Consider the following 14,459-nt stretch of genomic DNA (forward strand, 5'->3'; position numbering starts at 1 on the left):
GTTTGTTTTTTGAGACAGAGTCTTGCTCAGTCGCCCAGGCTGGAATGCTATGGCACCATCTCAGCTCACTGCAACCTTTGCCTCCTGAGTTCAAGTGATTCTCCTGCCTCAGCCTCCAGAGTAGCTGGGATTACAGGCGCTCACCACCACTGGGCCTGGCTAATTTTTTTTTTTTTTTGAGACAGAGTCTTGCTCTGTTGCCCAGGCTGGAGTGCAGTGGCACGATCTCGGCTCACTGCAACCCCAGCCTCCCGGGTTCAAGCGATTCTCCTGCCTCAGCCTCCCGAGGAGCTGGGACTACAGGTGTGTGCCACCACTCCCAGCTAATTTTTTTGCATTTTTAGTAGAGACAGGGTTTCACCACGTTGACCAGGACGGCCTCCATCTCCTGACCTCGTGATCTGCCCGCCTCAGCCTCCCAAGTGCTGGGATTAGGCCACAGCACCCAGCCTAATTTTTATATTTTTAGTAGACACGGGGTTTCACCATGTTGCCCAGGCTGGTCTTGAACTCCTGACCTCAAGTGATCCATTCGCCTCAGCCTCCCAAAGTGCTGGGTTTATAGGCATGAGCCACCGCTCCAGCTGGTTTGACAGATATTTTTAACAAAACTGAGTGTAACAGGATGACCTCACTCTGAGTCTTGAAAGGTAAGGCACAGGAGCTGCTGAACTTTCTTTGTATGGAAGCCCAAATGCACAATGCTGCCCTGTTGCGAATGTGATTGGATAGTGCTAGAGATGATGTGGGCCTTCTTTATATTTGGGGCTTCGCTTTCTCTCGTTGTCAGCTTTCATGGGATCCTTTCCTTCCCTTGCCGCTGCCCCCGCCCCCCCCGCCCCGCACCAACTCTCACAATTCACATATGACTGTGGGAGTTGACTCAACTCTTTGCAGTTCTATAGAATTCCTTACACAAAGCTGGTCACGCCTTTGGTGCTTTGTGTATGACCAAGCCCTCTAACACCCAATTCCTTTTGTCAGCATAAACCCCAATTTGAGAACATTTCTTGTGGTAAAAACACAATCCGATGAAGACATGAATTGGGTTTGACACACATTTGGCTTGGAAATATGTTGTTGATAAAGGATCCCCCTTAAGCGTATTTGTAAATGCAGATATTTCTCACTTTGAATTGATTTGTTTATAAAGGGAAGGGAAAGGGAGAAAAGGGAACCTTAGGAACATTGAACATTCATTTTACATCAGTCTCTGTCTTACATGTTTTCACAAATCTAACTTGTTCAAACCTTTAAAAAAATATATATTACTTCTCTGCTGGGCACAGTGGCTCATGCCTGTAATCCCATCCCAGCACTCTGGGAGGCCAAGGTGGGCGGATCACAAGGTCAGGAGATTGAGACCATCCTGGCTAATGTGGTGAAACGCTGTTTCTACTAAAAACACAAAAAATTAGCAGGGTGTGGTGGCATGTGCTTGTAGTCCCAGCTGCTCGGGAGGCTGAGGCAGGAGAACCACTTGAACCCTGGAAGTGGAGGTTGCAGTGAGCCAAGATTGAGCCACTGCCCTCCAGCCTGGGAAACAGAGACTCTGTCTCAAAAAAAAAAAAAAAAAGTTATTTATTCCGTTTGAACAGAGGAGAAAATTAAGTGAGAGGTCAAGTAACTTGAACAAGTTTCTTGGTAATAAACTAATAAATAGTGGAGCCTTAATTCCAGTCCTAGCATATGGGATAGTTACTGGCCACACTATAGTGGAGTGGCCCTTGGGTGAATTTAAACAATGATCATGAGTGTCATGGAAATACTGGAATGAAATCGCACTTAAGGATCAAGTGCACTACATACACAGCCATGGCCATGCATGTATTAAATATAAACACAAAAGAAACCTCTTCCAATCCTATAGCTTGTGGCATTTGAGAACAGCTTCTCACAAAGACCCCAGTTTAAAAGTAATTGTAGTGTTTTCAAATCTGAGATAACTATGAGGAAATCTGAAGCAAAATGTGTCCTAAGCTCAACGGCCTGGCAAAATCAAACATTTTTTAAAGTCAGACTTTGTTGGGGAGTAACTTGTAGGAGAATCTAGTGCTTTCATTAACATTGCAGCATCTGAGTAGAGTAAATAAAAATTATGTGGAAAAGGGACTATTTCTATTGGCCACTGTGTGTTTCTAAGTACTAACAATCTGAGACAGAGTCCTTCACTCCATAGGCAGTGGGTTGACAGAAAAAGTGCTTCCCTTTTTAAAGGAATCTAAGCATAGACTAGGGGGCATTAAATAATAGATTATTTCCAACTCTTAGCATCAGTGGATTTAAATTCAGCAAACATTAAATTACTTTGTAACTGTGTTTCAAAAAAGCCTTGGAAAAACTGTATGCCTCAAAAAGGAAAGAAGGAAGAAAAGAAGGAAGGAAGGAAAGAAAATAAAAGAAAGGAAAGGAAGAAAGGAAGGGAGGAGGAAGGATAGGGAAGAAAGGAGGGAAAGAAAGAGAAAGAAAAGGGAGGGAAGGAGAGAGAGGGATGGAAGGAGAGGGAGGGATGGAAGGAGAGGGAGGGAAGGAAAGAGAAAGAAAGGAAGGAAGGAAAAGAAAGAAGAAGGAAGGAAGGGAGAAACAAGAAAGAAAAAAAAGAAAGAAGAAAGAGAGGAAAGAAGGAAGGAAAAAAGGAAGGAAGGAAAGAAGGAAGGAGAAGAAAAGGGAAAAAGAAAGGAAAGAAAAGAACAAGAAAAACCTGTAGTAATCAGGCCCAACACAGACTCAGGCCAGAAGACAGTGCTAGACCCTGAGCACACGGAGACAGAGAAGTCCAGAAGGTGAGAGGAGACCTAAATTCTACCTCATAAACATTTCTGCGTAGGTTCCAGTGACACAACTATCCGTGTGCCTCTGAAAATGATTTTTGTACTTTGGGCAGGCTGTAGATTGCCTATGCCTGGTTGATGTTTTTCTGAAAATTAATCCTAGCAGTGAAGCCATTCATATTCTCAACAGTAGAGGTCCTCAGTACCACAGTTCTTCAACGAAGATGCTGAAAAAAATTCTCCCACCCTTAAATTATTTGGCATTTATGGTTGCGTATGGAACTTAAGTCATTTTAATGGATAGAATTGTCTATTATTATGTCATTAATAAACAAAAAAAATGTAGCCCTCATGTCTGATCTTGGCTTAAAATTTCACAATCTTTTGTAACAGCTGAAATAATGTGTCGAAAATGAGTTGACTCAACGGTGAAATAATTTGAAAAATATATATAAACCATTCTCTTAAAGCTTTGGAATAAAAAGACCATGAGAAAATGTCTAGAGACAATGTTAAAATTTATTGTTACGAAAGAAAACAGTGAATTTGGGGGAAGAATGGGGGGTGTTGGTTCGTTTTTCTACAGTCAATTTACTTTGTCTATGGTGTTTAGAACTACAGAGCTACAAGACACTTAGGGTTTTTTGTTTTCTTTGTTTTTTGTTTCTGTCCCAGGGATTCTTATTTGAATTTTCTGCCTGTAAACACAATTCGCTATGAACCGCTCCATTTACTCTTTTTTTCACCAGAAATTGACATTGTCCTTAACTCCTCCCAATTCTTTATTCTCCATATAACAATTAGGAAATCTTATCAATTCTACCTCCTATATATTGCATGTCCCATTTTCCATCTCTCTGGCCCCCATTGCCCCAGTTTGGGTCCTTAACTTTGTTGTTACAATTCTCTTCTAACTGGCCTTCCTATTTCTAGTTTCATATCTTTTTAAACCATTCACTGCATATTTATAAAACCACCTTTCCAAAATGCCATTCCCCCGTTTAACACTTCCAATGGTTTTCCATCGCTATTCAACAAAGCACAAATTTCCTAGCATAGCCTGCCAGTTCTTTTATAACTTGTCCCTAACTAGCTCTCCAGCTTTATTGCTTCCTTTCCTTTTGACCATAGCCCTCAAAGCCATGTTCCAACTACACACGAAACTACTAAGAGTCTGTCAGATGCATCAAACTGTTTCAACCTTTCTGTCTTCCCACGCTGTTTTTCTCCCAAATATTACTATTCTTTCTTCTCTCCTTACGGATTTTTTTTTTTTTTTTTTTTTTTTTTTTTTGAGACAGAGTCCTGCTCTGTTGCCAGGTGCCAGGCTGGAGTGCAGTGGCTCTAGCTTGGCTCACTGAAACCTCCACCTCCCAGGTTCAAGCAATGCTCCTGCCTCAGCCTCCCAAGTAGCTGGGACTACAGGTGTGCACCACCACGCCTAGCTAATTTTTGTATTTTTCAGTAGAGATGGGGTTTCACCATGTTGGCCAGGATGGTCTCGATCTCTTGACCTTGTGATCTGACCGCCTCGGCCTCCCAAAGTGCTGGGATTATAGGCAAGAGCAATCGCACCTGGCCAAGGAATTTGTTTACCTGACAAATACCTAAATCTTCCTTTAAGATCCAGGCCAAGTATCTTTTGCATTGTAAAACCGTTCCTGAACCTCAAGCAGGGTTAACAGTTACCTTTTTTGTGCCAACATTCTATATATTCTTCCACTCCCATAGACCCGGTAGTATACTAGCTGTTTTTCCTGCTAAACCAGTGATTCTCAGTGGTGGCAGGGAGTGTGCTGGGGACAGTGCAATTTTGCCCATCAGAGGATATTTCGCAATGACTGGCTCCATTTTCTATTGTCACAGCAATGGGGTGGAGGTGGTGCTATTGGCCTCTGTGGGGTAGAGACCAGAGATGCTGCTAAACATCTTTTTTTTTTTTTTAAATGATGGGTTTATTGGGGTCTTAAATGCATTTTCCACTTGTAATGTTATTAATTTGTGGGGTTTATTGAGGCATAATCCCATCATTGTTGAGCATTTATGTCAGTTTTGTTTCTTTTTTTTATTGCATTTTAGTTTTTGGAGTACATGTGAAGAACATGCAAGATTGTTGCATAGGTACACATGTGGCAGTGTGATTTGCTGCCTTCCTCCCCTTCACCTATATCTGGCATTTCTCCCCATGCTATTTCTCCCTAACTCTCCACCCCCTACTGTCCCTCCCCTATTTCCCCCCAACAGACCCCAGTGTGTAGTGCTCCCCTCCCTGTGTCCATGTGTTCTCATTGTTCAACACCCGCCTATGAGTGAGAACATGCGGTGTTTGATTTTCGGTTCTTGTGTCAGTTTGCTGAGAATGATGGTTTCCAGGTTCGTCCATGTCCCTACAAAGGACACGAACTCATCATTTTTGATGGCTACATAATATTCCATGGTGTATATGTGCCACATTTTCCCTGTCCAGTCTATCATCGATGGGCATTTGGGTTGGTTCCAGGTCTTTGCTATTGTAAACTGTGCTGCAATGAACATTCGTGTGCATGTGTCCTTATAGTAGAACGATTTATAATCCTTTGGATATATACCCAGTAATGGGATTGCTGAGTCGAATGGAATTTCTATTTCTAGGTCCTTGAGGAATCGCCACACTGTCTTCCACAATGGTTGAACTAATTTACACTCCCACCAACTGTGTAAAAGTGTTCCTATTTCTCCACATCCTCTCCGGCATCTGTTGTCTCCAGATTTTTTAATGATCGCCATTCTAACTGGCGTGAGATGGTATCTTAATGTAGTTTTGATATGCATTTCTCTAATGACCAATGATGATGAGCATTTTTTCATATGTTTGTTGGCCTCATGTATGTCTTCTTTTGTAAAGTGTCTGCTCATATCCTTTGCCCACTTTTGAATGGGCTTGTTTGTTTTTTTCTTGTAAATCTGTTTTAGTTCGTTGTAAATTCTGGATATCAGCCCTTTGTCAGATGGGTAAACTGCAAAAATATTTTCCCATTCTGTTGGTTGCCAATTCACTCTAATGACTGTTTCTTTTGCTGTGCAGAAGCTGTGGAGTTTGATTAGGTCCCATTTGTCTATTTTGGCTTTTGTTGCCAATGCTTTTGTTGTTTTGGTCATGAAGTTCTTGCCTACGCCTATGTCCTGAATGGTTTTGCCTAGATTTTCTTCTAGGGTTTTTATGGTGTTAGGTCTTATGTTTAAGTCTTTAATCTATCTGGAGTTAATTTTAGTGTAAGGTGTTAATTTTAGTGTAAGGTGTCAGGAAGGATTCCCCTGAATCCTTTCCCCATTGCTTGTTTTTGTCAGGTTTGTCAAAGATCGGATGGTTGTAGATATGTTGTGTTGCCTCTGAGGCCTCTGTTCTGTTCCATTGGTCTATATCTCTGTTTTGGTACCAGTACTATGCTGTTTACCAACAGCCAATATCATACTGAATGGTCAAAAACTGGAAGCATTCCCTTTGAAATCTGGCACTAGACAAGATGCCCTCTCTCACCACTCCTATTCAATATAGTACTGGAAGTTCTAGCCAGAGCAATCAGGCAAGAAAAAGAAATAAAGGGTATTCAAATAGGAAAGGAGGAAGTCAAATTGTCTCTATTTGCAGATGACATGATTGTATATCTAGAAGACCCCATCATCTCAGCCCAAAATCTCCTGAAACTGATAAGCAACTTCAGCAAAGTCTCAGGATACAAAATCAATGTGCAAAAATCACAAGCATTCCTATACACCAATAACAGACTTAAAGAGAGCCAAATCAAGAACGAACTGCCATTCACAATTGCTACAAAGAGAATAAAATACCTAGGAATACAACTAACAAGGAACATAAAGGACCTCTCTTCAAGGAGAACTACAAACCACTGCTCAATGAAATAAGAGAGGACACAAACAGATGGAGAAACATTCCATGTTCATGGTTAGGAAGAATCAATATCGTGAAAATGGCCATACTGCCCACAGTAATTTACAGATTCAATGCTATTCCCATCAGGCTACCAAAGACCTTCTTCACAGACCTGGAAAAAACCACCTTAAACTTCATATGGAACCACAAAAGAGCCCTCATAGCCAAGTCAATTCTAAGCAAAAAGAACAAAGTGGGAGGCATCACACTACCGGACTTCAAACTATACTACAAGGCTGCTAAACATCTTCTAATGGCCAGGACAACCTCCCACCAAAAAGAATTATCCAGTCAAATGTGGGTGGTACCAAGGTTGAGAAACTCTGTGTCAGATGTAAAATTGTATGTCTTTTTAAAAAACTTCCAATCCTTAGAAACTAGAACAATGCCAAGCAAAATTTAGGCACTAAATAAATATTGGTTGAAAAAGTGAAAAATTCCACAGGGTTATCTACAGGGAATCCATTCAAGGATTTTAAAAAAAGATTATTTTGAAAAATAACCAGAGCCCTAATTCAATCACATTCCAAAATATAATTTGACATTTATCTTAAAATATCCTCAATAATGCATAGAGAGACTAGATTAAAATTTTGATCTGATTATATGCCCGCCTCTTCCAAAAAGTTATAAAATGTCAAAAAAAAAAAAAAAAAAGAAAAAGAAAAAAAACAAGAAAAAGTTCATCGGATTAGATATTTTGAAGAACTCCTGAAAGAGACCAAAGAGGATGGAAGGGAGGAAATAATCAAAGAAATAATAGAAAATTTTCCAGGTCTGAAGGAAGATTAAAAGGGCCTGCATCATGGGCTTACATCAAAATACCAAGAATAAAGAGAGGAAAAACAATCTACAAAAGGATAGATATCATAATGACATTTCATGTCTCATTACTGAAACTAGATACCAAAATTATATTGAGATGAAATAATAACTCAATATAATGAGGGAACATTATTTTACAACTAAAATCTTATTCTTTTTTAATAGTTACATAGTGGGACAAAAATTAAGACATTTTCAGACACAATAAGACTTAGAAGTTTATCATCCACAAATTTTGTCTTTAGAGAATTACTAGAAGAATTCTAGAGGAGTATAAGGAATTCAGAGGAATATAAGAGATATCAGAAACAAATGATAAGCAAAGAAGCAAAACCTAAAATAAGTCTAATGATATTGATGCATGATGAAAAACAGTTAACAACAACCTGGAACTAAAGTACCAGATGACTTCAATGTATGAGGTAGAAGAAGAAAGACAAAAGTACAAGAAGAGAATGAATGTTTCTAAGACTCATGTTGGGGCCAAGAGGTGTCTGGATAGATACACAAATGATTTTAAAAACAGAAAAATTAGAAAAATTAATGTTAAAAAATGTTAAATAATCTATTGGGAAAATGAAATATATGGGTTCCAAAACAATAAATAAAGGGAAAAAGAAGAAATAAATCAACCCAACAAAAGGCAATCAAAAAGAAATAACAGTAAATTGAAAACATAAAGTGAGGTAGCAGGATTAAATCAAAATATGCCAGTATTCATAATAAATGTAAACCAGTTAAATTCTCCAATTAAAGGATAGAAAATCCAATTAGGTTTTTCAAAAGTCTTGTTAGATGTTATTTACAAGAGACATATATAATATAAAATGATGAAGAAAAGTTTAAAATGAAGAAATTGAAAAATCTCTTTCAGATAAATGTTAAGGAAGCAGATATAGCAATATTAATTTCAGACAAAATACTAGTTTTAGTGTAAAAGATGAAAAAAACAAAAGGGATAAAGATTTTTCATTTTGATAAAAATACAATCCATCAAGAAGAAATAAGAATTTTGAACTTTAATGAACTAGAACATAGCTTTAAAATACATATTATTCAGTAACAACCAATAGAAATACAAGAAGAAATTCACAAATCCACAATTAAAGTGGAATAGTCTAACAACTCTTTATGAGAAATCAGATGATCATGTACACACACAAAGTAAAGACATAAGGGATTTAAACTAATAATCAAACAAATCTGAGTTAAATGATGTATGTAGAACAACATACCCAAGAAAAGCATGATCCATTTATCTTCAAACATCCATGGAAGATTCTCAAAATTCAATCATGTATTAAACTATAAGTGAAATTTTAACAAATACCAGAAAAACAGAAATCTTATGTGACATGAATTTCCAATCACAATTCAATAAAATTAGTGATTAGGAATTAATAAAGGATGTTTCCCCCAAAATCTCTCTATGAAAAAATAATTAAGCATCTTTAATGTTATTCTATTAAATTACAAACTATTTGGAAATGGAAATCAAGAAAACCACAATATACCAAAATCTACTGGATGCAAACAAAGTGATATTTGGAGGACATTTTTAGAGTATAATTAGAACATAGAAAGATTCAAATGACTTAAGCATTTGGCTCAAAGAATTAGGGAAAAAAACAATAAAATAAGCCCCTCAAAGAAGTAATGAATTAATCAAGATGAAAGCAGAAATTAATGGAAAACTCAAACTAGTAGAACCAGTGAATAAAACAAAAAATTGAAGTGAAAACAATCAGTAAAATATACAAAGGTCTTGCAGATCTGATCAACATCAAAGAAAGCACAAAAAGCACAAATAAATACATTTAAAGTTTATCTACATACCAATAAATTTGAAAATCTAAAACAGAAGACTTTCTAGAAAAATATAACTTAAAATCTATTCCGTAAGATAAACAATTCAATATATTTAAAAAAATGGTAAGTGAGAAGTCTTCCTCTAAGAAGCATCAAGCCTAATATTGTACAGATGAATCCTACAAAATCTCAAGGAGTAATTTTTTCTTTTAATAGATAAAATGTTCTAGAACATAGTAAGTTAAACTTTCTATCTCAGCCTCATAAGCAGAAACCAAATCTGGACAAGGGCAGCCTACACTTAGATATAGACCAATGTCATTTATGAAAGATCAAAAATGTAAATAATATATTCACAAGTAAAGTTCAATGATACGTTAAATGATAAGTACATTATATCAAACTAGGATAAATGTCAGAAATCCAAAGATGATTTAATAGTCTATAAATTAACAGATAAAAAAGATAATAATAGCCTCCCTTTAAAAAATTTTAATGAAACTCAGTACCATTCCTTATTAAATAAACAAAGACAACCATTTTTAGTAAATTAGAGATAAAGGTAAACTTCCTTAACTTGACAAAGTTTATAGCAAATATATAAGCATTTCCTTAAAAATCTGGAACCAGATAGGATGCCCTTTATAACTACTGCTTAATGTTATACTGAAAGCTAATGCAATGTGAAAAGGAAAGTAAATGAGAATAATAAATATTGGAAACAGACAAAAGCGTCATTGTTTGCAGACCACGTGTTAGTCTAATTAGAAAAATCAACAGCTCTAAGAACTACTAAGAGAATTTTGCAAAGTAACTAACTAAAGATCAGTGTAGAAAATCAATAGATTTCTTATAATCCAGCAATTACAGGAAATAAATAAATTCCTAGGAATAAACTTAACAAGAAATGTGTATGAACTACATAAAATAAACTACTGAACTTCGATGAAAGCTATAAAAGAAGAATCAATGGAGATAAATACCATGTTATTGGATTGGAAGACCCAATATTGTGAAGATGACAGTTCTCCTAAAATTATTCATAAGTTTAATGCAATCTCAAACAAAATCCTGGAAAGTATTTCCATGGAACTTAGCTGATTCTCAATTATTTACTGAAAAGAAACTGAATAAGACCATAACAGAACTACTTGATAAAGAACAATGAGGGAGCAATTGCCTTACCATATTCAAAAACTTGTTATAATGATATAATAATTAAAGCATTGTTTAAAAGATAATAATCATGCAATGTTTGCTCTAAGACCTCAACAGGATTAAACAAGAACTCAGTAACAGAAATATAGCTGGAAAATACCAAAGTACTTGGAGATTAAACAATACACTTCTAAATAACACATGTCAAAGAAGAAATCTCCAGAGAAAATTTAAAATATTTTGGAACTAAATAAAAATAAAAACACAACTTATCAAAATCTGTGGGATGTGGCAAAACCAGTGCTTAGGGGAAAATCTGTAACATTGAATGCATATGTTAGAAAACAAAGATCTAAAATCAATCATCTAAGTTTCCACTTTAGGAAATGAGAAGAAGAGCAAATTAAACCTAAAGTAAGTAGAAGAAAAAAAATAATAAAATCTGGAGCAGAAATCAATGAAATTGAAAATAAGTCAATAGAGAAAAATCAATGAAACCAAAAGCTGGTTCTTTAAAAGATCGATAAAATCGATAAGCCCCTGGCCAAGCTAACCAAGAAAAAAGAGAAAGGACACAAATTACTAATATCAGAAATAAAAGAGGAAACATCACTACAGACCCTATGGACATGACAAAGATAATATAGAAACACTATCAACTATTTTCTGCCCACAAATTTGATAAACTAGATGGAATGGACCAATTCCTTGAAAGACACAATCTGCTAAAAGTCACATAAGAAGAAATGATCTAGGCCTATGCCTATTAGAGAAACTGAATTAGTAATGATGACCTTACAAAACAGAAAGCACCAAGCCCAAATGGGTTCATAGGTGAATTCTACCATATTTACTTTCAGAAGATAAAAGTGTTACCCTAGTATCAACACCAGACAAAGACATCACAAAGAAAGAAAACTACAGACCAATATTGTTCATGAACACAGATATAAAAATCTTGAACAAAATATTAGCAAATTGAATCCAGAATGTATTAAAAAACTCTACACCATTACCAAGTGAGATTTATCTCAGGTATGCAAAGCTGCTTCATCATTTAAAAATCAGTTAATGTAATTCATCACATCAAAAGAAGGGTAAAGAAGAAAAATCACTTTATCATGTCAATAAATGCAGAAAAAAGCTTTTGACAAAATGTAATGCCCATTAATGATAAAAACTCAGTAAATTAGAAACAGAAGGGAGCTCCTTCAACTTAATAAAGAATCTCTACAAAAACCTATAACTAATATACTTAATGGTGAGAAATTCAAAGCTTTCCCACTAAGATGGGGAAAAGGGCAAGGATGTTCCCTCTCACCACTGCTTTTTAGCATCAGACTAGAAGTCTTATTTAATGCAATAAGACAATGAAAGGAAATAACAGAGGTATACAGACCATGAAGGAAGAAGTAAAACTGTCTTTGTTTGCAGATGGTGTGATCATCTATGTAGAAAATCTGAAAGAATCAACAAAAAAGCTCCCAATAGTAATAAGCAATTATAGCAAGTTTGCAGGATATAAGGTTAACATACAAAAGTTAGCCACTTTTCTATATACCAGCAATAAACAAGTAGAACTTGAAATTAAAATTCTACTTCTTTATTTTATTTAGTACCCCCAAGAATGAATTGCTTAAGTATAAATTTAACAAAATATTTACATGATCTCCAAAATTCTAATGAAAGAAATCAAATAAATAGAGATTCCATGTTTATGGACAGGAAGATCAATATTGTCAAGATGTCAGTTATTCCCAGCATGACCTATAGATTCAATGCAATTCCAATCAAAATCCCGCAAAATTATTTTGTGGATTTCTTTTTGTTCTTTTTTTTTTTTTTTTTTGAGATGGCTTTTTGTTCTTGTTGCCCAGGCTGGAATGCAATGGCGTGATCTCGGCTCACTGAAACCTCCGCCTCCCATGTTCAAGCTATTCTCCTGCCTCAGCCTCCTGAGTAGCTGGGATTACAGGCATGCGCCACCATGCCTGGCTGATTTTTTTTTTTTTTTTTTTTTTTTTGTATTTTCAGTAGAGATGGGATTTCTGCATGTTGGTCAGGCTGGTCTCAAACTCCTGACCTCAGGTCATCTGGCCACTGCAGCCTCCCAAAGTGCTAGGATTACAGGCATAAGCCACTGTGCCCAGCCTTTTTTGTGGATTTCTACAAACTGATTCTAAAATTTATATGGAGAGGCAGAAGACCCAGAATAGCAAACACAATATTGAAGAAGAACAAAGTTAGAGGACTTACACCGCCCAATTTCAAGACTTACTACAAAGCTATAGTAATCAAGACATTGTATTAATAGTATTGGTGAAAGAATAGACAAATAAATCAATGGAACAGAATAGAGTGCTAAAAATAAATGAGCTATCATGCCATGAACAGACATGGAAGAAACTTAGATGCATATTACAAAGTGAAAAAAGCTAGTCTGTAAAGGTTGCATACGGTAGACATACCCCAGAGAGATGTGGGTTTAGTTCCAGACTACCACAATAAAACAAATATCACAATAAAGTGGATCACACAAGTGTTTTGGTTCCTCAGTGCATATAAAAGTTATATTTGCACTGTACTGTAGTCTCTTAAGTGTGCAATTGCGTTATGTCTAAAAAACAATGTACACATCTTAATTAAAAATATTTTATTGCTGACTGGGTGCAGTGGCTCACGCTTGTAATCTCAGCACTTGGGGAGACTGAGGTGGGCATATCACTGAAGCCAGGCGTCCGAGACCAGCCTGTCCAACATGGTGAAACCCTGTCTCTACTAAAAATACAAAAATTAGCTGAGCATGGTGGCACATGCCTGTGATCCCAGCCACTCAGGAGGCCAAGATGTGAGAATCACTTGAGCCCAGGAGGCAGAGGTTGCAGTGACCTGAGATCATGCCACTGCACTCCAGCCTGGGTGACAGAGCAAGACTCTGTCTCAGAAAATAAACCCAAAAAACTTTATTGCTAAAAATGCTAACAATCATCTGATACTTGAGTCATCCAGTGAGGGTTGAAATCAACTTCTTCCAAACTCCTGTTAATACTCATATTTTGATTTCCTCCCATGAATCACAAATGTGATTGCATCTAGAAGGGCGAGTCCTTTACAGAAAGTTTTCAAGGTACTATGCTCAGATCCATCATGGAAATCACTATCTATAGGAGCCATAGACTTACAAAATTTATTTCTTAAAAAATAAGACTTGAAAGTTTAAATTATTCCTTGAGCTATGAAGTGTAGAATGGATGTTGTTTTAGCAGTCATGAAAATAACATTAATCTCCTTGTACATCTCTATTAGAGTTCTTGATGACTAGGTTAATTGTCAATGAGCAGTAATATTTTGAAAGGAATTTTTTTAATGAGCAGTAGGTCTCAACAGTGGGCTTAAAATATCAATAGACCATGTATAAAAATCAGTAGCATTTCTATACACCAATGACATTCAAGCTGAGAGCCAAATCAAGAATGCAATCTCACTTACAATAGCTACAGACACACAAACACCTGGGAATACATCCAACCAAGGAGGTGAAAGATTTCTACAAGAAGAACTACACAACATTGCTGAAAGAAATAAAAGATGACACAAACAAACAGAAAAACATTTCATGCTCATGGAAGAACAATATTGTTGAAATGGCCATACTGCCCAAAGCAATCCACAGATTCAACTCTATTCTGTTAAACTACCAATGTCATTTTTCAGAGAATTAGAAAAAACTATTCTAAACTTCATATGGAACCAAAAAAGAACCTGAATAACCAACACAATCCTAAGCAAAAAGAACAAAGCCAAAAGCATCAAGTTACCTGACTTCAAACTATACTATAAAGCTATAGTAACCAAAACAATATGGTAGTGGTGCAAAAACAGACACATAGATGAATGGATCAGAATAGAGTACCCAGTGTATAGTCACACACTTACAACCATCTGATCTTTGATAAAACTGACAA

The sequence above is a fragment of the Aotus nancymaae genome, unplaced genomic scaffold, assembly GCF_030222135.1.
Source record: "Aotus nancymaae isolate 86718 unplaced genomic scaffold, 86718_ANA_hifiasm-v0.15.2.pri h1tg000018l, whole genome shotgun sequence".
In the NCBI taxonomy this organism is placed as follows: Eukaryota; Metazoa; Chordata; class Mammalia; order Primates; family Aotidae; genus Aotus; species Aotus nancymaae.